This window comes from Lampetra fluviatilis, chromosome 26, assembly GCF_964198595.1.
Source record: "Lampetra fluviatilis chromosome 26, kcLamFluv1.1, whole genome shotgun sequence".
In the NCBI taxonomy this organism is placed as follows: domain Eukaryota; kingdom Metazoa; phylum Chordata; class Hyperoartia; order Petromyzontiformes; family Petromyzontidae; genus Lampetra; species Lampetra fluviatilis.
In genome coordinates this window covers 2,790,944-2,817,020 of record NC_136300.1, presented here as the reverse complement: position 1 = coordinate 2,817,020, position 26,077 = coordinate 2,790,944, and positions in this window count along the sequence as shown.

Below are 26,077 nucleotides of genomic sequence, written 5' to 3'. Positions count from 1 at the left end.
TGCAAACCGCACGCCAACAACAACATCTGGACATCCGTGAAAGCTCTACACCTGTGAAAAGGAGCTGCGTGACTCATCGGATTCCTCAAGTCTCAATCAAGATTCAGATTCTGACTTCTAGCCAACCGTGGTGGGTGCTCATCTAATGCTGGCCAGGCTCAATACTGCTGAGCTTCCGAGATCCGACGAGACTCGAGGGCGTGCAGGTTGACTTGCTGTTCGGTAGTTGGTCAATTTTTCATCAATGAGGGTAAATCCGTCGCGAGATTCTGTTGATGGGAAACTCGATAATTCCAGCCTTGGCCGTTGCCAGAGTGTTTGAGCCGTGGCGCAGCGTTTAGCACACCGCACTACATTGCCGATCTAGATTTGAGGTTTTCGTGACTGCAGGGATCAATACTCTTTTGTTCTTTCGGTAAAGTCACGTAGGTATAAAATTAAATAAATTAAATCACGACGTTTCGATTGCAACACAAGCAGGTATCATCAGGTGGGAAAACCACAGCAATATTTTTTTCTTTCAGCTACAGTACCGGTTACCTGTGTTCGATTCCCGACCACGGTGAACATAAAGGCACAGGTGATATTCGAACCGGTTCCATGCAGCGTGGTGAAGTATGGTCAAACCAGCCCCCCCCCCCCCCCCCATCCTCCCACTACCTTAATCAACATCGCATATTGTGCCCTTCATCCAGCCCAGCAGTGGATTGGCAGAGGAGCTGTACATTATTATAATATTTCACTAATATTTAACACGAAGGATGTTCACTCATGGGAGAGGTAATGGAGCAATTTTTGAACCGAAACAATAACCACAACATTAACCAATACGACAACAAAATTCGTTACTGTCACCGCATTAATTATTATTATTTTTTTAAATAAATATCATTGTCCACTGTCGGGCTCTTTACTTAAACGCGAAAGCGGTAAGCCAGCCACGGCAGCAATGTGACCGCACTCAAAAGCTGATAACACGTTCATGTTTTAGTTCATTACCGGTGGATTCGTTGGTGCTATTGATATCCAATCAAACATGAAATCAGACTTACGGTTCAAATGAATATCAACGGAGTCGGGCTCGCTGTCTCGTCCCTCCCTCCCCTCCTCTCCACTCCCTCCCTCCCTCCCTTCCACTCCCTCCCCTCCTCTCATCTCCCTCCATCCCTCCCTCCCTTCCTCTGCCCTTACCTCCCTCCCCCCTCCCTCCATCCCTCCGCCGCTCACACTCGCGGCGCCTCCCGCGGCTCTGAGATGGAATCGCGGAACCCCGTTTTAATTTATTGTCTCTGTCCATTCTCAGGTTTAGAGAGAGAGAGAGAAGGAAAAAAGAGTGGCATTTGCTTGATTAAATATTAATGCACACACCACCTTGGGCACACGCTGAGCTCCAAGTGGCTGTGGTGAGTCATGATTGAGCTGAATCGTAATGCCAGCCGTGCGAGTGGCTAAATCTCGGCAACGTCCTACACTCATCATCAGGGGCTCATTTCATCCGGAGCTGTCCGGGGCTGAGCTCCGTAAATATCCACCCCCTCCCCCCACAAACCACCCCCATCCCCGCATCCCACACCGCCCCCCCTGCCCCCCTTCCCTCCAGCTCGTTGTCGTTCGGAATCAGCAAAGTTGGTGGATTGGGGGACTCCGAAAAACAAATATTGATAATCATCAACCCGTGGTCAATCCACTGGTAGACGACGGCTTCCGAAAGCCGAAGCCGCTGTGGGGTTTGCGCCTCTGCGTACGCACGTGTGGTTTGTTAGACTCCCGTACGTGGAAAATGTGTTTGCTGCGATAACTTGCTGACACGCCCCTCCTGGACATCTGTGAAAAAAAGCTTCATAGCTCATCGGATTCCTCCGGATAAATAAAATATTCTGAGTGTGATAGATAGGCTGCTTGCCGGATTAACTTCCTTTCCATGTTGATGATGATGATGGTGGCGGTTGTGGTGGTGGTGGTGGTGTGGTGGTGGTCATCACCATCATCAGCAGTTGGTCTATCGACTGCTGGATGAAGGCCAACCCGAGGCATTTCCAGGATCTCTCACGGCCGTGCGATGTGTTTGGCCGTTGTTGAGGTGCGCGTGAGGAGGGAAGGATGAGATGAGGTGTAGCGGGTGCGGGGGGGTGGGGGGCCGGCGGGTGGTTGGGACTCAGACTGACAGCTTAATTAGTGTGACGTCAGTCGCAATTAGAAGGCAAGCGCCGAGAACTCACGACCAACCAACAGGACCATCAGTCGACTCCGCGGATCAAATCTTCATATCCGCCTTACCCTCTCTCTCTCTCTCACACACACACACACACAACAACCAAAACAAAAAATAAACAGTCAGCCCCACATCCAAAACTCAATCATCGCCCGCAAAACGCAATTTAAATGCAAATGTGAATAAAAATTGATTTGAAGCAGGACGTTGATTGGATTATGCCCATATCAAAGCATGAATCACGTTCTCTGCTGTTGGGCCTCAAGAGAGAGAGCGCATTTATTCGCATTCATTGCTCCGCGTGCCCTCCCCCTGATTGCCCATTGCATTAGCGTGCTACAGCCAGCAATGCCACCCTCGCACTAATTAACTAACGTACAAACAAATAAACAAATGGAACGTTGTTCCTTCTACCACCACCAGCAGCAGCAACAACAACAACAACACAAATAATATTTCCCGTCTCGCCCGTGCAGTGTATCAGCAGCCTTCGAGGCCCAAGGTTTTTTGAGATAATTTTGCCGAAGGGGAAAACTTTGGAGCAGTCCTCACTTCTCGAAGCCTCATCAACAGCCTGTGGCCTGACCATGTCAACATCTTCGACAGAGCAGAATTAATGCTGACGAGGCTCTGAAATTAGAAATCGCTCGACCGTTTGCCTGCTGAAGAAAATGCTGCTTTATTTAATACTTTGTGCCTGCAAACGCCCATTGGCTAATAGACGTGTATACCAATCAAATAATTTGGTGGGGTTACAGAACAATGGTCTGCGCATTCACCGTTACAGGTTTCGTGCTTTGGACATACACTCACCACATGCATGCAATGTATACATGCGGGGGAGCGGTGGCGCAGTGGTTAGCGCACTGCGCTATGAACCGTGCGACCAGAGTTCAATTCCACGTCACACGCGTACAGCTCAAGCGGCGAGTGATATTTGAACCGATCCCGTGTATCTCCACAAAGATAAAGATCCCCCGTATATCCTTAACAGACTGTAGGGGCAAGTGCTGTTACACACACACACCCACCCACACCTTCACCAATCCGCAACGTTACCGTCGTGGTGAAATATGGTCAAACAACGAGCACGACCAGTACGGCATTTAGAATTATTCACCCAGGAGTGCAATGACAAAAGGTTGTATTTACGTATTTACAGTCGGGTGTATGCGTGCGCATACGATTCACATTTTATCCATGAAAAAAAAGTAGACTCAACGGGAAATAGACGGAAAAGAAAGCCTCTCGTATTCACAGCAGTGCGTCGGGTATACATGGAGGCTGCCTGGAACATTTCAGTGACGGTTTTGTCCTTCGATGGCCATTGAGACCCCCACTACCCCCTCCACCTCTGTATCTCACGGTCACGCACGCGCGGGCACGGCGCGAGACGCACGCGCGGCGCCCGTTGTGACCACCGCCTTCACTCCGGCGGGTGGCACACGGTGACATTTTCATCGTTGAAAACGCCCGCAACACCAAAACAAGCGGGCGACCAACCGGGCATCGGGGAACTCGCCATCAATCACGTGAGCCGATTTGGCTGCACAAAGCACACCCGCGATGTGTCTCACACTCCACCTACTCCTCCTCGCAACCCTTGCCTCGTGCTGAAATATGAGAAGCCCTGGGTGGTATTCGCTTCATTTATTTATTTTAGGCCACGGAAAGCCTCCCTCGAGTCGCATGGCGGGCGGGCGGGCGGGCATGGCGAAGAAGAAGAACGTGAGTATCCCATCCCATCGTCGGCAAAAGTTCAACATTTTTCCATGAACGTGGACTTTGTGCTCACGAATTGCGTTGTCAACGAAGTTCGACCGAGACATCCCCTGGCTGGCCGTCGTACGCCGGGCGATTGTTTACACGCAACCCGGTTGCCTGCGACACAACGCGACGTCGTGAGAGGGACCACAGCATTCGTTGCACGTCTGGGCGACAGCCGGCATCCCCGAAACGCTCTCGGCACAGAGGCCGCTGCACGGTGCGTCTGCTTCAAGTAAATGCTGCTTAAATGCTTTGGGTCCGCAAGGGCCCACTGGCCGGCAGACTCGGATACCAATCCGACAGCTGGTGGGGATACGGAGCTTTTCGGGCAACAGAACAAAAAAGAAGAAAAGAAAAAGAGGAGCACTTTCTTATACTGGTAGGAACCTCCTGGGTTACACCAGCCAACAGGGGATTATTGTGTCCGTCCGTCCGTCGTGCAGGAAGGGGCTGGGTGGGGAGGGAGGGGCTGGGTGGGGAGGGGCTGGTCACCCCGTGGTGCCCTTATAAAACTCAACGTTTAACCTACTCACGCCGGCTTGTGCCCGTCCTCACTGGTGGCCATATTTGCGGAATACACCACGCCGCCGTTGACCCTGGCCATTGACCGAGCAACCCAACGTTCCTACCAGCTCCCTCCGCAGGACAATGTGTTTTTCCATGTGACGAGGCAATTCAACAGTCGGAATAACGTGCGCGGGAGCCAGAAGCGCGCGGTTATGAACTCACAATTGGTTGTCCTGAACAGCAAAACAAAACATTTAACACTTCATTCACGTACAATAGTATATATATGTTCCTCCACGTACCAAAAAAAGATAAATTCATGAACAGATTGCGTCGGTGATGCTGCTGCTGCTGTTGGCAAGTGGCGCACAAGCGCGCGTAGCAAAACACGTGACCAACCTTTTTTGTCGTCAACTTTGTTCTTCTGATCGGTGCACAGCTGCAACGCAAGCAAATTCTGGACGTAGTTTGACAGTCAGTGTCTCATTGGCAGCGTCAGGCTTGGTCGAAACAATGCTGGCGAATCTCCAGAGGTTTTAGACAAAGACATCCATTGATCATTTAATTGGTTTATAAACGGGCATTCACACCCAGACACTTACACGCTCATAAAATAACAAACACACATACGATTACATACACGAACATACGATTGCATAACACGGATACACACCCACATGCATTAGCTACACACACGTAGTGTAATACACACGCCCATATAATACCGTACACACGTACGATAATACAAAGACACCCCGTATCGCCTTAACAGACTGTTGGAGTAAGTGCTGTTAGCGAGCACGTTTGAGGGCCGAAACGGCACACGGGGAGGTGGGTGGCCAGCACCGCGCCCGGCCGCCTTTGTCTCCCTAGTGCATGCGGGCTACATGACCCAGCCAACGCAACCTCGTCTGCCAGAGGTGCTCACTGATGAGAGAGTGGCCATATCTTTCAAGTATCTGTGAGCTACTCACACAATCCATGCAGCCTGGATAAAGAAAAAAAACATGGTATGCAGGCTAGACAGAGTGTTTTCAAGAAGGCACAAAGTGTTCTTGACAAGGGATTTCAAGTTGTGTGAGCAAGGAGAATCGAGGACGTGATTGCGGCTAAGACGACCCAGCAGCTTCGAATGGAGCGGGCAGGTTCAGGCAATTTCCATCCAGAGCCGATGAGAGAATAATGCCACTCAACTGATTCGAAGTTGAGACCTCCACTGCCGAACATGAGCTTGGTCATGAGCACACCGCCCACGTATGGGGATTCCTCCACCCTCTCTACATCAACCACATTACTCATGGAGAGTTGAAGGGGTGGCGTGTTTGATGACACGACGTTTTTTTATATTTCGGTGGGGCTGATAACATTAAGGTCCAGCTCTGTATGGCTCCTAGTTCGTTTAATTTCTTTAAAAAAGAAAAATTGTGTGTGTGTTAATTTGTTGTCCTTCCCCGCACCTCCGATTATCACCGTTGGCTACGTACGGTGCGGAAGAAGTTCAGCATACACCACAGTTCATCACCAGTCTACAGTTCCCTATCAGAGAGTGAAAGATAGGGCAGCGATATTGTCATTCCTTGAGGTTTCTCGAGAGATCGGTACTGGATACACCCATCACAGCCACGGCTGCAGGGTGGGTGACCAGCACCACGCCCGGCCGAGCGGCCGATATTTAACACACCGCAGTTCCTGAACCTCACCAGTTTTCCCCCCCTGGGCACCAGCAGAAGGGAGATAGGGCGACCACATCTGCAAGTGATGTTCACATTCTCGCTCTCAACGACTGCAGCCGGGACCGCGCTACTTTGCGTGTGCTTCATTTTTTTTTGCTTGATGTGGACGCCCGCTCCACCGCAGTGAAAGGATAGCAGGCCACAAACCACACAGACAACGACAAAAATCCCCCGTATAGCCTTCACGTGCTTTTGGGGCAAGTGCTGTTTTCGCAAGCGATAGAATGGTGTAACACGTAGGCTTTCGCGACCAATATTATAAGCGATAGGATAATGCGTGAACTAAATCACAGAATGTTGCACCGCGGTTGGGACTGATAACGCAATATTTGGGTAAATGGCACATCATGCGCACACTCGCTACAACCCGAGACCCAGGTACACGCAGCGTCACACAACACCACCACAGCCACCGAAGATAAAGATCCCCCGTATAGCCTCAAGAAGTAGCGAGTACCACGCCCGACCGCCTTTGTCTCCCCCCGTGGCGATATTTACACTCCGCAGCAGGTACTCATTTGAGGCTGTGTCGACCTAGGCGAGGTCCAGGGCCAGTTTAGATCATCGTCGCTGCTGTTGGCCGTGAGCGGGAATCGAACTCACAGACACCGGGGTTCGTAGCGGTTAGCGTGCGACACGACAGCTTCCCATAAAACACACACACTCACAAACAGCGCACACAATCACAAACAGCGCACACAATCACAAACAGCGCACACAATCACAAACGCACACACATAATCACAAACAGCGCACACAATCACAAACAGTGCACACACAATCACACACAGCACACACACAATCACACACAGCGCACACAATCACAAACGCACACACATAATCACAAACAGCGCACACACTCACAAACAGGACACACAATCACACACAGCACACACAGAATCACAAACAGCACACACAGAATCACAAACAGCGCACACAATCACAAACGTACACACACAATCACAAACAGCACACACCACACACAATCACAAACAGCGCACACAATCACACACAGCACACACACACAATCACACACAGCACACACACAATCACAAACAGCACACACATACAATCACACAATCACACACAGCACACACACACACACAATCACACGCAGCAGACACACACACAATCACAAACAGGACACACACACACGCACGCGCTCGGTGTCGCACCTGATTGACACAGCGAGGGATTGAGCGTGACGGGTGGATGCTCGCATCTGTAGCGGCCTTGGCGGAGGAGCTAAGATCCGCAGAACAGCTTTAGAGGCAAATAAAATTAATTAGCTTTGCACCTGAGCAAGCCCCGTCAGCCTTGCCCCTTCCCTCCAGGCTCCCCTCCTCCTCCTCCTCTTCGCAATGTCGAGTATAGTGGGGGAAAGGCGTGGTTGTTTTAGCTCTAAGCGTGGTTTTATTGGGTGGAGCGGTGGCGCAGTAGTTAGCGCACTGCGGAGTATACACGACCTTATTAGTTCGATGCGCGGTCGCTGCTTACATGAAGCGAGGCTGCTCCCCCCCGCCACCTCCTTATACAGCAGCAGTAGATGAGCAGTGGATGAACAAAGGGCTGTCAACACACATATAGGAACACACTAATTTGTATAAGGCCATATCGCACGCGCCGTTCGTGTGAGTGTATTTTTGCCGTGTGTGTGTATCTCGGCAGGCTATAAGGTCTACCGGTAAAGGTGTATACAATTTGTAAAAGGACATTTCGCACGCGCCGTGCGTGTGCGTGTGCTCGTACTGTGTGTATCTATGCAGGCTATAATGTATACCTGTACAGGTGTATACAATCAATGGTACACGGCGTGGTGAAGTATGGTCAAACGAAACTATACTTGCCGACGCGTCCCGCGAGAGAAGAATCAAACAAAGGGCCGTTCGTTCGATTGCGGCACTGGTCAACACACTTTTTTCTGGCAGAAGGTATTCCAACGGTTTTAAGGTAATTTTGGGGTGCTGATCCAAATCTGGCATCAGTTTTTGTCTATCACATCAGGTTTTTGAGATATCAAATATTGCATTTTCAATAAAAACTACGGAAGAAAAATATAAAAAAATGTGAATATCTACATAAAATTATATTATAAACACACTATCCTAAAAATACAGCACCATATTTTAACACTAAAGCAGTCACTGACTCGCAACAACTTGCAATCATAAGTGACAGAGTTAATTTCGGGTAAAATCAATGAAAATGGGGTATGCCGATAGCATAGAAATGATGTGATAGAGCAAATCTGAGATCAGATTTGGAATCAGCACCCTGAAATTAGTCTAAACCAGCTGCAAAAGTCCAGGCCAGAAAAAAAAATGTTGTTGACCAGTGTTGTTATTGCCGTGGTGCTCGTAATGGCCTGGCCACTGTCAACACCAACACAAAACATAGAGACAGCACACCAAAGCATTTTCTATTTGATATTCGCCCTTTATTAGCGAGTCGCTGGGGGTACGGAGGTTACAACTGGAACATCGGTCCGATACGAGCGGAGAAATCATTTACGCATTGCTAAGTGGGTGACTGATGTAATTTGTGGGTGGATTGATTAATGAATGGCTCCTGGAATGAATGTATAGCTTCGATGGAGATGGATGGATGGATATAGATGCTTGTGAAGGCATTTTAAAAAAAAAATCTTGTACTGGTAATTTGCAAGCAGCAATGGATTTCATTATCGATCTACTGCATGAACACACTTAAATCACTAAGAGGAATAATATATGCGAGTTAAAATCACCGCGACATGTATGTAGGGGTGGAGAACATGGCAGGTTGGTCAACCCACAGTGCACATTGATTGTGGCGACCTAAGTTTGATTCGTGGCAATGGGCGGTGAGCGATATTGGGCGAATCGTATCAGAGCCACACACCTGCGATAGATCACACTTGGTGCCGGCCATTCGCTTTCGACTCTCGCGTGGACTACGTGGAATGGAGGGTCACTTGAATGGATCTCTGATGTGGCTCTGTGATATCTGCTTTCTGTGCACTTGCGAAGGTGTCCGCATGGATTCCTCGGCTCACGGCGCCTATAACGCGATTGAGAAAGAAATAAAAAACTGTGCACATCACTTTCTGTGCGTATGCATCTTTGTACGTTGTTAACTGTGTAGGCTATAAAGTCAATAGTTTATGATGTACAGTACATGAGGGTGGAATTATCTATCCATCGATCGGTGTTGGTTGCTGCATTAAGCTCGCAACGGTTCCAACCACATGCCAACGTTGGCCCGACGTTGGGATGTTCGACTGGGTGGCCGCTATACATTTACCACATTTTTTTATATAATGAATTACTGACTCGCCCGTGCGTGCACGCGTGCGTGTATCTTTGCATGCATATTTGAGTGGGCCGTGTTGCGGCTATCAATTCAGTGTAGGCATGCAAGTAATAGTATAACATATGTACCTTATCACAAATATACATTAACATTCCAAGCATAACGTATGGGGGGGGGGGGTCGGAATTGACTGGTAAATAAATTATTAGTGGATTATTAACACGTTCGGAATGCATTTGGTGTATTCATCAAATCGGACGATTGGGCTTTATGTGAATTACTTTCGTGAAGGTTTTTTCTCATATTTTTTCATGGGTTTGGACGCACGCGAGTTTGAGCATCTAACGTTGGAACTGTGGAAGTTATGCACGACGTTATCTCGATCAAAGTGACTCGCGTATAATCTGAGACAAGGGTGGTGGTGGTGCATAGCTGTTCTGTGGGTGAGATAACTTCATATCTTTCGGCTCACCTTCCGCTGTATTTTTTGGTATGTAAAAAAACTACTTTCGAAGAGAGAGTTGTGAGCGAGAGAGAAAATGAAACATCAAAAACAAACGCCGCTGACAGTCAACCGTGTGGTTGCGTGCGTACGTGTGTGTGTTTTGTGAGGTGTTATGCAAACAGCTATATACTCTTCACGTGTCAACAACCGATAAGTCGTAAAAATATATATAAATACAGTCATGTTTGACGTTTTGGGCAATTGCCCTTCTTCATAGCAGAAATGATCTGCACACTCCGGGTAAATCGCGGGAAAGTGTTTCAGGTTTTTCTGCTCTGGCAACACTCAATTTTCGAGTAGATTGTCTGACAAGTATATCTTGGCCGTCATTATCAGCCACGAGCAATCCACCGCTGGATTAATGCCATCCACCCCGAGCCGTCACCGTCTCCTCGCCGTGCTGCGATTTTATCAAATCCGCCATGCACCTGCACGCGAGCTGATTCCATCGATCTGATGTGATCAATATATCTCAACTGTCGGTTGGCGCCCCCTCGGGCGTGATATCTCGTTTGGCTGCCACTCCGGCTTTAGTCTCGGACGAGAGAGACCGCGCTGAGTGTTGTACCCTCGCTCGCGCTGAGTGCACGTGGCGCTGTGCGGTTTTCTCCACGCCTCCGTCGCTTCCTTCCGAAACACGCGAGCCACACGAACTTTGCCCAGACATCCGAATGTGTTGTGGGGCCATTCCAAAAAATATATATTATATTCTTGGGACTCGGGTCAGACTTTCCTACGTATACATAATTTGCATTCGTATTAGTATTGTTGACACATCATTGGCATTCTTTATATTACATAACTGGCATGCTTATTGTTATTTATTTTGTTACAGTTTTATCAACTGATACAGCTGCCGCGCGATTTAGAGATTTCACGGACGCGCATCAATGATACTTTGATAGGCACATGGCACGTTCGTCATTATTCATTTATTATTATTATTAGTCAGAGATCATTTTTAACTGTCAATTGATTTAAAAGGATAGGTGTCCTAGTTAAACAATGACATGCAAATCGATGCGTCTTTTGGCTTGATTTCAGAATAAAATGAGTGAGAGGTTAGATGGGCGGTTGAGTGAGTGGGTGGGTGGTCACAGTGCTTATCGCTCTGTGCAGCAAATAAACCCAGCCACATGCGTTCCCTTCCCGGCCAGGGCTAACATCACTTGGCGAGTTGAAATCTCAACCGGTCCTGAGCACACCCCCTCACCAGCGTTGGTGAAGCATTGGTCAGTCAACCCCCAAGTGATGGTGGGGAGGGGATTCATCCAGTTGCGAATCGAATAAGGGGCCTGGGAATCAGTATGGTGCTGTACGCATCATCGCCGCATAATCACAATTACTCTGTGATTCTTTCGGTGACGTCACGTAGGTAGAAAAAATAATAGATCACGACTCGCTGTGGTTGTCCCACCTGATGACGATTGCTTGTGTTGCAATCGAAACGTCGTGATCTATTATTTTTTCTATTTTGTTTTATTTTTTCTACCCACGTGACTTTACCGAAAGAACCAAAGAGTACGGATTCCTGCAGTCACGAAAGCTTCAAATCTAGAATTATAATCACAATTCTTACCGTCCACACTTCCCTGCCCGGATTGTGAATTTACTTGCTCCTGTATGTACGTTGAACTTCTTTCGCACCGTACGTAGCCAACCGTGCTCCCGACGTCACCAGCAGGATCACGTGCTGCCCCATCCCCCCTCGCCCCACGTTTATAGCCCAGAAGGTGCCCCCCCCCGACACTCAGCGCCCCCCCCCAACTCCGCTCCCCCTCGCTCCACCACCGCCCCCCCCCCTCTCCCCGCTGGCCCCCAGAGCAAGAAGGACTCACATCAAGGATAATCTTGTAAATTGAGTAATTGCGGGTAACCATCCACACTGGCTCCGAGTGAAAGTAGGGAGCGAATTATGTAATCACACCACACATTCTGCTTGATAACCGTCATCATCATTAAGTAATCATTATAATCAGAGAGTATTTATTTTCATTATATACTCATCATGTCACTGCCCTTCGTTACGTGTGAACATGCATTACAGCTGTCACGGACGGTCCATCTGAGTCCCGAAACTCATCCGAGGACTCCGATGGATCCTCTAACGTTTCCGAGGGCTCACATGCCGGGAGCCCACCTAAAGTGTCTAGCGCAGCGCACTAACCACTTCGCCACCGTCTCCATCAGCGTAAGCACCGCCAACATTATGGTCGTATGCATCAGAGGGTAAGGCCAAGTGAGGGTTGTCCATTCAAACCTTCGTTCGTTTCTCAGTCTGCTTGTCCTGGTGAGGGTCACGGCTACAGCGTGTTGACGAGAGCGGTCCAGACCTCCCTCTCCCTGGCGATAGACTCCAGCACGACTACACTACTATACACTACACTACTATACACTACTCTACTAAACACTACACTACTATACACTACACTACTATACACTACACTATACACTACACTACTATACACTACACTATACACTACACTATACACTACTATACACTACACTATACACTACACTATACACTACTACACTATACACTACTATACACTACACTATACACTACACTATACACTACACTATACACTACTCTACTATACACTACACTATACACTACACTATACACTACTCCAGTATACACTACTATACACTACTACACTACTATACACTCCACTACTATACACTACTATACACTACTACACTACTGTACCCTACTACACTACTATACACTCCACTATACCCAACTATACCCTACTATACTATACACTACTCCACTATACACTACACTATACACGACTATATTATACACTACAATACACTGCTACACTGCTACACTATACACTACTATACACTACTACACTATACAATACTACACAAAACACTACTACACTATACGCTACTACACTATACACTACTATACACTAATACACTATACAATACACCATACATTACTATACACTACTACACTATACACTACTATATTATACACTACTAGACTATATATTACTACACTATATACTACTATACATTATGCACACTATACACTACTACACACTACTACACTATACACTTCTATACTACACTATACACTACTATACCCTACACTATACACTACTACACACTACTTCACTATACACTACTGCACTACACTATACACTGCACTATACACTACTACACTATACACTACTACACACTACTACACTATACACTACTATACACTATACACTACTACACTAAACTATACACTACTATACACTACACTATACACTACTACACTATACACTACTACACACTACTTCACTATACAATACTGCACTACACTATACACTACACTATACACTACTACACTATACACTACTACACTATACACTACTATACACTATACACTACTACACTATACACTACTACACTACACTATACACTACTACACTACACTATACACTACACTATACACTACTACACACAGATTCTAGCTCTTCCTAGGTAATTCCCAGGCGTTCCCAGGCCAGCCGAGCGACGTCGTCCCGCCATCAGCAGCGTGGGCCTGGGCCAGCCCCGGGGTCTTCCCCCAGTACGACGTTGCTGCTGCTGCTGCTGCCCGGTAGAGTTCCAGGCGGCGTCTACTCGGGGGGTGGTGGCATCCTTACCGGGTGCACGAACCACCTCAACTGGGCTCCTCTCGATCCGGAGGGAGCGGCAGCGGCTCGACTCTGAGGCTGTCTCCTCGCTAGATCACGGCGAGTGAGGCCCGGCAAGTCTGCGGAGAAACCTCATCTCGCCCTCCTTGTGCCCGCGATTTCATCTTCACCAAAAGCTCATGACCGCAGGTGAGGGTGGGAGTGGAGATCGACCTGTAAACCGCGGGCGACTAAACTCAACTCCGAAGACAAAACATTCCTACCCACGTCCTGAAACTAAAAAAGCATCCCTTTAAATGAATCATGTACAACAACAACAGCAACAACAGCAATAGCCCGTAGTGATGGTATTCGTATTAGTCGACTGCTACTCAACACGCTAATTGCATCAGCATCTAATAACTAAAGTGCAATTGCATAATTTCCGCAGGCACGGTCATCAACGAGTGATTATCCCTCGCCATGAAGGCGTCGACAAGTGCACCCGCACTCTCTCATGACAATGATGATGCGCGTGTTGTTGTTTATGGTATAATGGTTGTTGTTGGTAGTGCTGCACTTATCCCGTCAACGTATTCGCTCTCAATGCACTCTAGCAAATGATTGCATTTGATTGCACGAATTTACTAGCGAAGGGGATGATGATGATGATGATCATCGTCCTCAACATCATTCGCCATTATCCATCCAATGCTGGCCTGTCCACGTCACTGCCTGCCAACTCGATGTAGTAGTAGTCGTAGTAACAACTATTGTTGTTGTTGTCGTAATGTAACACGGACTGACTCCATCGCTCAATCTCCTCTGCAGAAGATGTTCCATTTTCTCGGCTCTGCCACTCCCGTTAGAATTTCCTTCACCGTCGGCCACCCATTCCTGCGAGCCGCGATGGGTCCTGGCCAAACCCGATTCACTTTTGTAAAGGGGGCGTTAAAACTGGTGGCATCAACCTGAGCTAGGATCATGCGGACTTGTATACATTTAGAAACGTGCGTTTAGAATATTTGGCTGCTATTAATATTCCACGTGATAAGCCACTTCGTTGGGCTATCATTTGTGGCCAGCTCGCTTCTGAAAAAAGAGCTGTCAAGTTCAGTGGGCTTTACCTGGTGAAATAAAAATAAAATGTTCCGATCTAGTCCTAGTTTACCCTTCACCAAACCAGTACTGACCAGCGTGCTGAAATATGGTATAGCAAGCACCTATTCAGGCCGGCACGGCACATAGGGTGGGTTGTCAATACCACGCCCGGCCGCCTTTGTCTCCCCCTGCCCCAACAGTCTGTTAAATGCTATATCGGGAGTAGGGGTTGTTTGACCATACTTCGGCATGCTGATCGGTGGTGTTTGATGAAAGGTTAACGAGTATCGGATTAGACATCACTCGGCGCTACACACATAAACTATTAATTTTCAACTATAAAACAATTTTATAGTAAGGCTCTATGGCTCTTTTTTCAAAAGCGACCTGGCCACAAATGATAGCTCACCGAAGTGGCGTATCAGCCAAATGCTCCAAACGCATCATGTTGATTCTTAATGTGGAGGGGAACGACCCGAGGAGCCCGGATGTTTGGTTACACGGGGAGAGGCGCCCCCATCAACTGCACTGTTCCGTGAAATGGTCAAGAGCCTCTCGGCCCTTTCCAGGAACACAGCAGCAACAAAAAAGAGTTTACACATCTCCTCCTCACCTTTCCTGCCCCCCCCGCCTACCCCCGTAGAACCTCCAGCAAAAATAACAAAATAACAACCTGCAATTGAAATGCGAATTAATAATGTATGGGGTGCGGTGACATTGGCGCAGCGATTGGGGCCGATGCTCGATGTGGAGCCGGAGAACTCAGTGTTGGAATCCCGGCCACGGATAATGTCAGTGGACGGTGGTATCAGAACCTGCCCCCCATCCTCACGCACCCACGGCCTTCACCGATTCGCATTGACTAGCGTGGTGAAGTATGGTAAAAAAAAAGTAATTTAGTATTTGGCCGCTATAAATGTCCACGCGATGATAAGCCTCTTCGGTGAGCTATTATTTGTGCACAGTTTGCTTCTGAAAAGGGGCTTTATAGCTTAGTAGGCCTAACCTGGTAAGATAAACTATATATAGTTATTAGCCACATGGCGTGGGGAGGCTTTAATCCAGCAGTATATTTACACTGCGTTCTAAGCTATAATTCATCAGCAGCAGCAGCAGCCATGGTCAATCAACCGCCACGATCCGCCGATGCGACAATTCAGCCTCTGCAGACGAACCGATTTCAATTCATCGCTCCATCTCCCCCCGTCGACGACCGCTCAGATGCGTTCCGTCCCTGGGCCCCCACTCCTCTAGATTGACAGGTGTGCCGTTGTGTTTTCCTTCGTCGAGGTGAACGCGATTGAAAAACGAATCTCAAATAAAACCCCACATATAACATCCATTATGATCGCAACGTGCAGGGCACGGAAAGCAACAAATACGTTTCGCGACATTTCTTAGCGACCAATTAACAGCCACCCGACACACCCGCAGAGACAAAGCTCCCCCTGATAACCTCATAAGAATTGTAGGGCAAGTGCTGTTAGCGAGTAGCTGCTATGAAGGCCAGCACTGCGCACGAGGGGGTGGGTGGTCAGTGGTCAGCACCACGCCCGGCTGCCTTTGTCTCCCAAGTGGGGATTCTTTTACTACACATCGCACCGGGTAACATATTTGACGCTGAGCCCACCTTGGGGAGGCCCAGGACCGTTTCAGATAACCGTCACTGAAGTTGGTGGCCGTGAGCGGGAATCGAACTCGGGGCCTCCTGGTGCACAGCGCAACGCGCTAACCGCTCCCCGCACTCCCGTTCAACACACACACACACACACAATTACAAACGCGCACCCCTTAAATAAATCCCATTCCAAACAAGCTCATTTGCATATTGTAATTGGATTTATGACGTGCGGATATTTGCTGGGTTTAATATACTACGAGCCTTCGGAAAACGGAGGACGGAGGAACACAAACCGCGGCAGTTTGGTGTCGTGCCGACGGGGAGAATTGCGTTATACGTGTGCATTTGTGTTGTTATTTAACGAAGAAGAAGAGAAAAAATGTTTGAGCGTTCGAATGATTTCCTAAATCCGTGGGGATATCTGAGCAAAGTATATTAGAAACAACGACGCGTTGCGATTGCGCACGTTAGCGCCGTTGGCGGAGAGCAGCTGACGCGTTTGGGTAAACACACAGTCAACAGACCGAGCAATATTTTATTCGCGGAGATTATTAATGTGTCTCTTCCATCTCAAGCGTCCGCAAAACCCCGGGTATTGCCCCTATATATATAAACACACGGGCGCCTTCATACGCGTGGTGAGCCGTCAGACTTGATGTCGGCTACAATCCGAGTTTGTTTCATTTCCATTGATGTCCATCAAGTTGAAATGATTGCATTGGCAACATTCATTCATTGGCCACCCCAATAGAGAGAGGACCGCAGAACTTGGGAAACTGTTGGCGGCGCCGTCCCACCGCCTGTCTTGCTACATTTCCACCGCGAGTCTGCGGCTCCTGAGTGGATGCTGTGCCGCGCGTTACAAGTTTAAATAATTCAGTCGAACACGTAGTTGGGCTTTCATCTATATATATAGAAGGGGAATTTGTGAATATGTGTGCCTGTTCGAAATGTTTAGCGTACTTCCCAACATGCAACAAACTTGAAATTTTGCATGTGGGTAGCTTCCAGACTGTACACAATGCAAAGAGTATAAAATTGACTTTTGTATTTTGGGGGGGGGGGGGGGGCGCAATAATGGATATATTTTGCACGGCAAGTGAGTGATGACGTCACATCTGTAATGTCACCCGCATGCGGCAACGTCACGCAGTGTGCCTGCTGACGTCACGCATCCCCCCCCAAACCCTCTGCGTAGGCCGTGTGTTAATCCAAGACAAGAATCCAAGTCTCGGGCGAAGCCGGCTAGTAAAACTAGTCCATAATATAAGGTGGGGGGGGGAGGTTAGATCGCGTCAATATAAATGCGTCGTTAAATGTGCCTAGACGGGTCACCACATGTCAATGGGGATAACCTGTACGCAGACACGAACAGGTACTGCTATTTTAGTGCATGCAAACAACAAGTGGTACAAGAACAACGTACATGCATAATGTACGTTGATTACCATATGAATGACCCAACCGGCAATGGACACTCATTGTAATTTAGATGTATTCATTAGTCACCTCCCTCCCCCACTTCGCACGTGAAGGGCTCACAGGTGACGTCATCACATCTACCCCTCTATTTAAGGAACGAAACAGGAGGATTGCTCCACAAATGTGGCTGTCCGCTAGTTGTAATACTGGCGAAACGTCGTACTCAAATTGTAAATGTTGTGTATTTTCTCTCCAACATACCGGTATGCTGCACTAGTAACGAATTGGCCACGTTCTGTTCACGTGACAACCCTTACTAGTTGGCCGTGTCGTGTGGTAGCGGGTGTAACTAACACATTTATATTCTTGGTTCTTTCGGTAAAGTCACGTAAAAGTGAAATAATAAATAATATCAATATAAAACAATAAAAATTTATATTATTTTATTATTTCCCTTTTACGTGACTTTACCAAAAGAACCAAGAAGATGAATCCCTGGAGTCACGAAAGCTTTAAATCAAGATTTAACACATTTATAGTTACGCGATCTAATCCAAAAAAACCTCTATTAAATAATTTACATTGCATCATCATCATCAGCAGCAGCAGCAAGAGTAGCAGCAGCAGCCAGGACTCTCCACTGCTAGATGAACTCCAAATCCATTGTCACATCCAGCTGCACATGAAGTGAACGCATTGCTCCATCTGTGTGGCCATTACTCCATCTGTGTGGTGAAAGATCTACTCGGAAGGGTTTCATCTCCTTCGGCTGCCATTGCGTCGCCCGTCTGGCTCCATCGCCCATCATTCCGTGCAGCCACTGCTCCAGGGATACCTTCCCAGGCCGTGTAGCTCATGGTGGTGGTGGTGGGGGAGGGGGTGTTTAACCTTATATTCTTAGGTTTTTTCGGTAAAGTCACGTAGATAAAACATTAAAAAGGTAAAATTAAATAAAAATCACGACGTTTCGGAGGCAACACAAGCTTCCGTCTTCAGGAGGTACCGTCACAGCCACGACAGCTGTATCAAGTAAATGAGAGATTTCAGGAGCTACCACTCCGTTTATATAATGGTTGGAGAAGGTGGTGGGGCAAGGGCCGCATACTTTTTATTAATATGGTAAGGTGAGGCTTAAGAGGGTGCACCTTACTTCACCTCGCTGCTCAAGACCGGATTGGATGTCACCCGCCACTGCTTTCGATCCGCAACTTGGGATCCAACTCAGGCCTGCAGGGTTCACAACGCGCAGACCACTTCGTCTGCGCTCCACCACCAACTACCAACATCATCGTCGTGTCGTCATCGTCATCATTATTTTTATGAATAATTACCGCTCTTCATGTTTTGCCCCGCGGCAACCACTTTGCATGTGATGGCGGTGTCAACAACAGCAATCACTAGCCACAGTCACAACAACAACAACAACGAGACACGTCTAATTTGGGATAATGTCTCTATTTGTTTATTTACTCCCTCGACTCCCCACTGTCCCCCAATTCGCCGTATCCCCGGAGCGCGTTTGATTTTGGTTTATTACCTAACCAGTTGCTTTGAGAGGGAGAGAGAGAGATCTTCGGGGTGAGCGATGTAATTATGCACGTAGGGTTTTTTTTTAGTTGAGTGAGTTAATATGCATCACCGTATGTATGTTGTATGTGGAACTTATTTCGCACCGTACGTAGCCAACCGCGCTACTCGGAACGTGCCAATGCTGTACTCTAGAGGGCGGAGGAACGACGCTCACAACAACGAGTGGAGCGCCGGGTGGCTAAAGCACAGCAAGTTGGCAAAGTAGGGGAAAAAGGTGGTGCATCAGCCAGTAATCTCAGTCAGTCGACCCGTGGCACCTGGGTCTGCCCCGTGACCTGCCAGCTGGCGTTCGACACTTCACGTGGCCTCAACGTGCACATAGCCTGGCACAAGCGTCGTGGTGATGTCACCGCCACTTAGTGGCGAATGGCGGCTGTTGTTGTTGTTGTTCACAACACTTGACCCATCGGTCCGTTATTGGTTAAGGGAGTTCCATACATTCTAGATTTGAAGCTTTCGTGACTGCAAGGATTCATACTCTTTGGTTTCTTCGGTAAAGTCACGTAGATAGTAAAAAATAAAATAAAAAATTACTAAAAGTAATAATAGAAATAAAATAAAATAATAAATCACGACGTTTCGGAGGCAACGCAAGTCTCCGTCATCAGGTGGGACCTTCACAGCTTAAATTACTGCATCAAGTGTGGAAAATTCCAAAAGACCAGCCCTTAAATACAAGTTAAGGGGGGAGGGGCTTCTCTGAATGTGGTAACCAGGGAATGGAACTTGGGGGTTCCATTCCCTGATAGGCCACGTGCTTCCAGGCACGTGATACGTGTGACTCCCGATGACCCACGCGCGAAAGAACCACAACCATTCAGGTTGAGACGGTTTCTTGGGGGTGATACACGTAGATGTGTGTGTTAGCCGATTAGGTGCCGTGTGTAAACATCGCCACTGGGGATACAAAGGCGGTCGGGCGTTGTGCTGCCCGCCCACGCCATCGTGTGCCGTGACGGGCTTCATAGGTGCTACTCGCTAACAGCACTTGCCCCAAAAGTCCGTGAAGCCTACACGGGGGATCTTAGTCTCGTCATCCAGCGAACACGATACACACGGTGGTGCTGATACAGGATTCATAAAATATCGTTCGCGCTATTGGTGCAAATGCTCTCGGCAGCAGTAATCACCACCACACCCCCCTCCAAATCCGCACCACAATCAGCTCCGAGTCGTTACACTCGGTCTGTGTGCGCGCGCGCGCGCGCACAGAACCGTAAATAAAGCGAGCGTCCACTCTATCAAAGCATTGATAACTCACCCAGGGCGTTCGATTAAAACCGGCGTCGAGTTCAATGAAGCCGTTCCCCTTTAATGCTTTTTTTTTTGGCGTGTATCGAAAGCCGTCTTGTCTCAGTACTTGTGCATGGTTATGTTATGTGCGTGTCGTGCATGCGTTTATGTCGTTTGCGCGCGTGCGCGTGTGTGCGCACGTGTGCGTGTGTGTGTGTGCGTGTGTGTGTGTGCGTGTGTGTGCGCACGTGCGTGTGTGTGTGCGTGCGTGTGTGTGCGTGTGCGTGTGTGTGCGTGTGTCGGTCTCTTTCCCTTCGCTTGAGTTGGACGCGGTATCTCAGCAGTTAGCACACTGCCCTAGGAACCCAACCAACCGCGCAGAGTTAAATTCCCGGCCACGGAGAACATCAGCGGGGATTACCTAAACCGGTACCCCGTGTCGCCTTCCAATTCGTACCCGGTGCAGGGTGCGCCAGCCGTAATAGGTGCTCGTTTAAAGCAGCACTTGCCCCTATAGCCTCGTAGAGGCTATACAGGGGATCTTTGTCTTTGTTCTTTCTGGTCAAGGTAAGATGCGTTGGCCGGGTCGTGTAGCCCGCATGCCCAGCCATCACGTGCCCAAACAGCTTATATTCGGCCGGATAGAGGTGGGTGGGGGATACATGCGCGCAGCAAGGGCTTAAGGGCTGACGTGGCGCAAGAGGATTCGGAGCTGATTCGACTTGGAGCCGGCGGTGTTTGAGATCGGCCTCGTGAAGGACGCTGTTGGGCAGTTGGAGGCAGCCGCTCCACCAGCAACAACGGAGTCGTGACGCTCGCGAACAGGAGCCGCGTGGATGAGAGGCCGCACGTTCGCAGAGTGGCGAGTTGCAGACTGTGCCCCTTGCCGGCCATCCGAGTCAGTTCAACTATCAACACTTGAGTCCGTGACCTTGAAGTACACCTAGCCTGGCAAAAGTGCTCTGGTGACGTCATCACTGATGATGAGCGAATCACAATTGTCAGTGGTCTTCCTGGACATTGAACCCATGTGCCACGATCGCCTCCGGATAGAGAGTCTTTGCCACTTTTCAGTGTCATCAAAGTGCACCTCCTCTGGCACTGGGCACGGTGGCGATGTTGCTGCCACTTGATGGCAGATGGGCAGGTGTTTGCTATTGCAGCCTCTAAGAAAATACTCTAAAGTGAATTTTTTTATTATGTTTAATTTTTATTATTTTATTACTTCCCTTCTACGTGACTTTACCGAAAGAACCAAGAAGATACTCTAAAGTGGCTCAGCAGGTTCACAAAGGCCATGCCAAGGGAACAGAGCCAGCACCAACGAGTACCTGGCTTCGGATCAAAGTTTCTGCAACCCGTGATTGAACCAGGTTCTTGAGTGTAGGAAGTCGATGGTACCATCCCGGTGACCAATGACATCAAGCAGGCATCACATCAAAGTTTGTTTCTCACCTAATTTGGCATATTCCAACGCTTGTAATTCATATTGTTGATTGACTTACGTTGGGTTCGGGTTAACACTGTTAACACGGCATATGCAGGACACGCGTGCGACCAGTGTAGACAAGAAGTCATTTTACGGGTAGGAACTTCCTGGTTACACCAGCCCACAGGGGATTATTGTGTCCGTCCGTCCGTCGTTATGGGAGGGGCTGGGTGGGGAAGGGAGGTTGGGGAGGGGCTGGATGGGGAGGGTGGGGCTGGGTGGGGAGGGGAGGGTAGGGAGGGGCTGGGTGCGAAGGGTGGGAGGGGCTGGGTGGGGAGGGTGGAGCTGGGTGGGAGGGGTGGTGCTGGGTGGGGAGGGGCTGGTCACCCCGTGGTGCCCTTATAAAACTCAACGTTTCACCTACTCACGCCGGCTTGTGCCCGCCCTCACAGTCGGGTATATTTGCGGAAGACACCACGCCGCGGTTGACCCTGGCCATTGACCGAGCAACCCAACGTTCCTACCAGCTCCCTCCGCAGGAGGAATGTGTTAAGTGGCTGCAGAAATAGTTCAGTGACATCTTCTCGGGCTGGTCTATGACCCAATGTTTTGCCTTGTCATCTGCGCGAGTTCCCAATGAAGCTGATGGCAAGATAAGTTTCTGGAAGCAAGAAGAGCACACATAATATAATTGGGCACAAAAATAAACAAAGATCTCAACGTGCAGCAACTGATATTAGCTTATGTATAGCTCTTGACCCTTGTCATTGGTGGTTACGAAACTGCTGAGTTAATGCATGGAGGGAGCCTTGGGCAGCTCAGGAAGCGGTGTGTGACATCACCATCATCAGCCGTCATCTATCCACTGCTCTATGAAGGCTCTCCACCAAGGTGTCACCATCTCCCGCTGCTTCCATCCACCCCCGTCTCCGCGGGGGACTTACTATCATGTCCCCCCCCCCCCCCACTTTAGCTGTCACTTCCCCGTTAGCTCTCACCGATCAGCCATCGTCATCATCATCTTAATCATTCCAATCTGCAGCCAAATGCTGGAGACCATCTGCAACTGCCCCGCGTTGAATCCGACAGTCACGGTGCGACTCCTCTCTCGGACGGATTTCCATTTCTGCACACAAAGTCCGTGTGCACTAGCCAGCCGCTGCGGGCTTATTCCCATATATGAATACGATTATGTAAACGGCGATGAGTACAGGGTCACATTTACCCAGCAGAGCGCTCGCGCACAGCGGCGAGTGCACGGGGGGAGGCGGGCGGTGGAGTTGGTGAGGCCGAGACGAACATCGCAATTCCCCGAGGCTCGGCCGCGTGGGTTGAACTGTGGATGCGTGGGAAGGGGGGGAATGCGCGCGATACGGAGGGATATAGCTTCTAGGCGCGTGAGTGCGCGCGCGTGTGGGTGGTGGGGAGCGGTGGTGCAACGGTCAGCGCGCTGCGCTACGAACCTGGGCCACTCGGGGTCGATTCCCGCTCACGGCCAACATCGGTGACGATTATTTTCAAATGAGTGCCCGGTGCGGTGTGTGAACATCGCCACTCGGGCGGCGAAGGCGGTCGGGCGTGGTGCTGGCTACCGACGCCCTTCGTGTGTCGCCCCGGCCTCGCTAACAACACTTGTCCCAACAGTCTGTTGAAGGCTATACAGGGGGTCTTTGTCTTCGCGTGCCCTGCGATGAGGATTCAGTGAGAGCGCCCGCGTGTTTGTCTGTGTCTGTGTGTGTGTATGTCTGTGTGTGTCTGTCTGTGTCTCTGTGTGTCTTGGTGCCTGTCTGTGTGTCTGTCTGTGTGCCTGTTTGTGTGTTTCTGTGTGTCTGTCTGTGTGTCTACGTGTCTGTCTGTGTGTGTGTCTGTCTGTGTGTGTGTGTCTGTGTGTGTGTCTGTCTGTCTGCGTGTCTGTCTGTCTATGTGTCTGTGTGTCTGTCTGTGTGCCTGTTTGTGTGTCTCTGTGTGTCTGTGTGTGTCTGCGTGTCTGTCTGTGTGTGTGTCTGCGTGTCTGTCTGTGTGTCTGTCTGTGTGTCTCTGTCTGTGTGTGTGTCTGCGTGTCTGTCTGTGTGTGTGTCTGCGTGTGTGTCTTGTCCTCCACGCTCTGTCCACCGGCTCGAGGTTGAAGTCTGTGGCTCGGGGTGGCTTGGCGCACAGCGCCACGAGGCACCCGCAGCACCGTGGCTTCGTCTCCAGCGCCACGGCCAACAGCAGTGGCGATTGTTATGAACCGATCCGGAAGCCTCCCTAAGGGTTCGACCCAGCTTTCAAAATTCGTGCCCGGTACGGTACACGGGTTGAACGTCAGCAACCGGTAGACAGAAGGTTGGTGCGAGCCAGTCCACACACGCGTGCATCGTGTCAGCCTTCATCGGTGCCCACTAACGGCACTTGCCCCCAACAGCCTGTTTGAGGTTCCACGTCAGATCTTTAACTGGTTGGTGGAACACCGATTCGAGCAGAGGGCGCACTGCGTAATGAACCCGATGGCCTCGTTTCGATTCGAAGCCGCGGCTAACAACAGCGGCGAGTGATATCCGAACCAGTCATGGACGGGCACCCCCTTCACCGGCCTACACTGACCAGCACGGGTGAAGTATGGTCAATCAGCTCACCATGACCAACACAGTATGTGGGGGACCTTCATCCAGCAGTCGATTGGCGACGGGCTGTCTGTGATTGTTTAAATTCATGATTCAAATGAAAATAGAACCGCCCTGAGCCTAAATTTCGATTTAAAGCTTTCGTGACTGCAGGGATTAATCTTCTTCACCTGAGGACGGCTGCTTGCGTTGTGGCCGAAACGTCGTGAGAATTGTATTTTATTATGTTTTATTTTAATTATTTTATTACTTCCCTTCTACGTGACTTTACCGAAAGAACCAAGAAGACGTCCTGAGCCTTTCCATGGCTCGACCCCAGCCTTGCGTAAACATCAGTACCGGGGCAAACGAAGGCGGCTGGTCACACGTCACCCCCACTGCTTTGTGAACCGCGTTGGTTGTCATAGGCGTTCGCAAACAGCACTTGCCCCAACGGTCTACGTAGGCTACATCTTCGTCCGCTGTGTGTCTTGCCTACCAACACCAGCGGCGCGCTATGGTGTCATACGTACACGCGCATGTTTTGCCGACTGAAATAAGGTGGAGATATATGGGCGCATACGAATATTTTGTTGGGAAGGGTGAGCGGAGGGGGTGGTGGTGTGGAGGGGGGGGGGTCACAAAAACTGATATTTAATGAAACTCCCACACTCACAATTCCTTGCAGACTTTCCCCAAGAATTCACAACACACGCGCGGGGCACGTGAACAGCGCATTAATCATTCGACGTCGGATTGATGTTAAGGTCAGGCCTGTCTGTACGTGCGACTGCTTGCTGAGAGCTCCCGTGTATATGGTGTATATGTATGGATGCAAGGGGAGCGGCAGTGTGGCGGTTAGCACGCTGCGCTACGAATACGGCGACCCAGGTTCCAGCTCACGGCCAAGAATCAGTGGCGAAAATCTGAACCGGTCCTGGGCCTCCCCTAGGTCGACTCAGCCTAAAATTAGTACCTGGTGCGGTGTGTAAACATCGCCACTAGGGAGACAAAGGCGGCCGGGCGTGGTGCTGGCCACCCACCTCCTCGTGTGCCTTGCCGGCGTTTGTAGATGCTGTTCGCTAACATCACTTCCTACAAAAGGCTGCTCAGGCTACACGGGGTGATCTTCGTCTGAAACATGCACCTGTTTTAAATGGCTGAGATAAAGTCCGGGCATTTTTCAATAATAGTATTGCACACAAACGCGCGCGATGATTGCAATTCCCTTTTACTGTACGCAGGATTAAGGGGCTCCATCTCCAGATTTATTGAATGGTCGCGTTTTTTTTTTAACAGGAAAGATCCGTCATTGTAGGAAAGTAATTACATTAATATATTGCCCAATCTGTCTCCATATACATATTTTTTAATATATAATTTTTTAAAGAATATTTTCAGACGTGTATTCGCCGTTCGCATGTTGTGCACGTGTGTGTGTGTGAGATTAATTGTAGCCTTGAATAT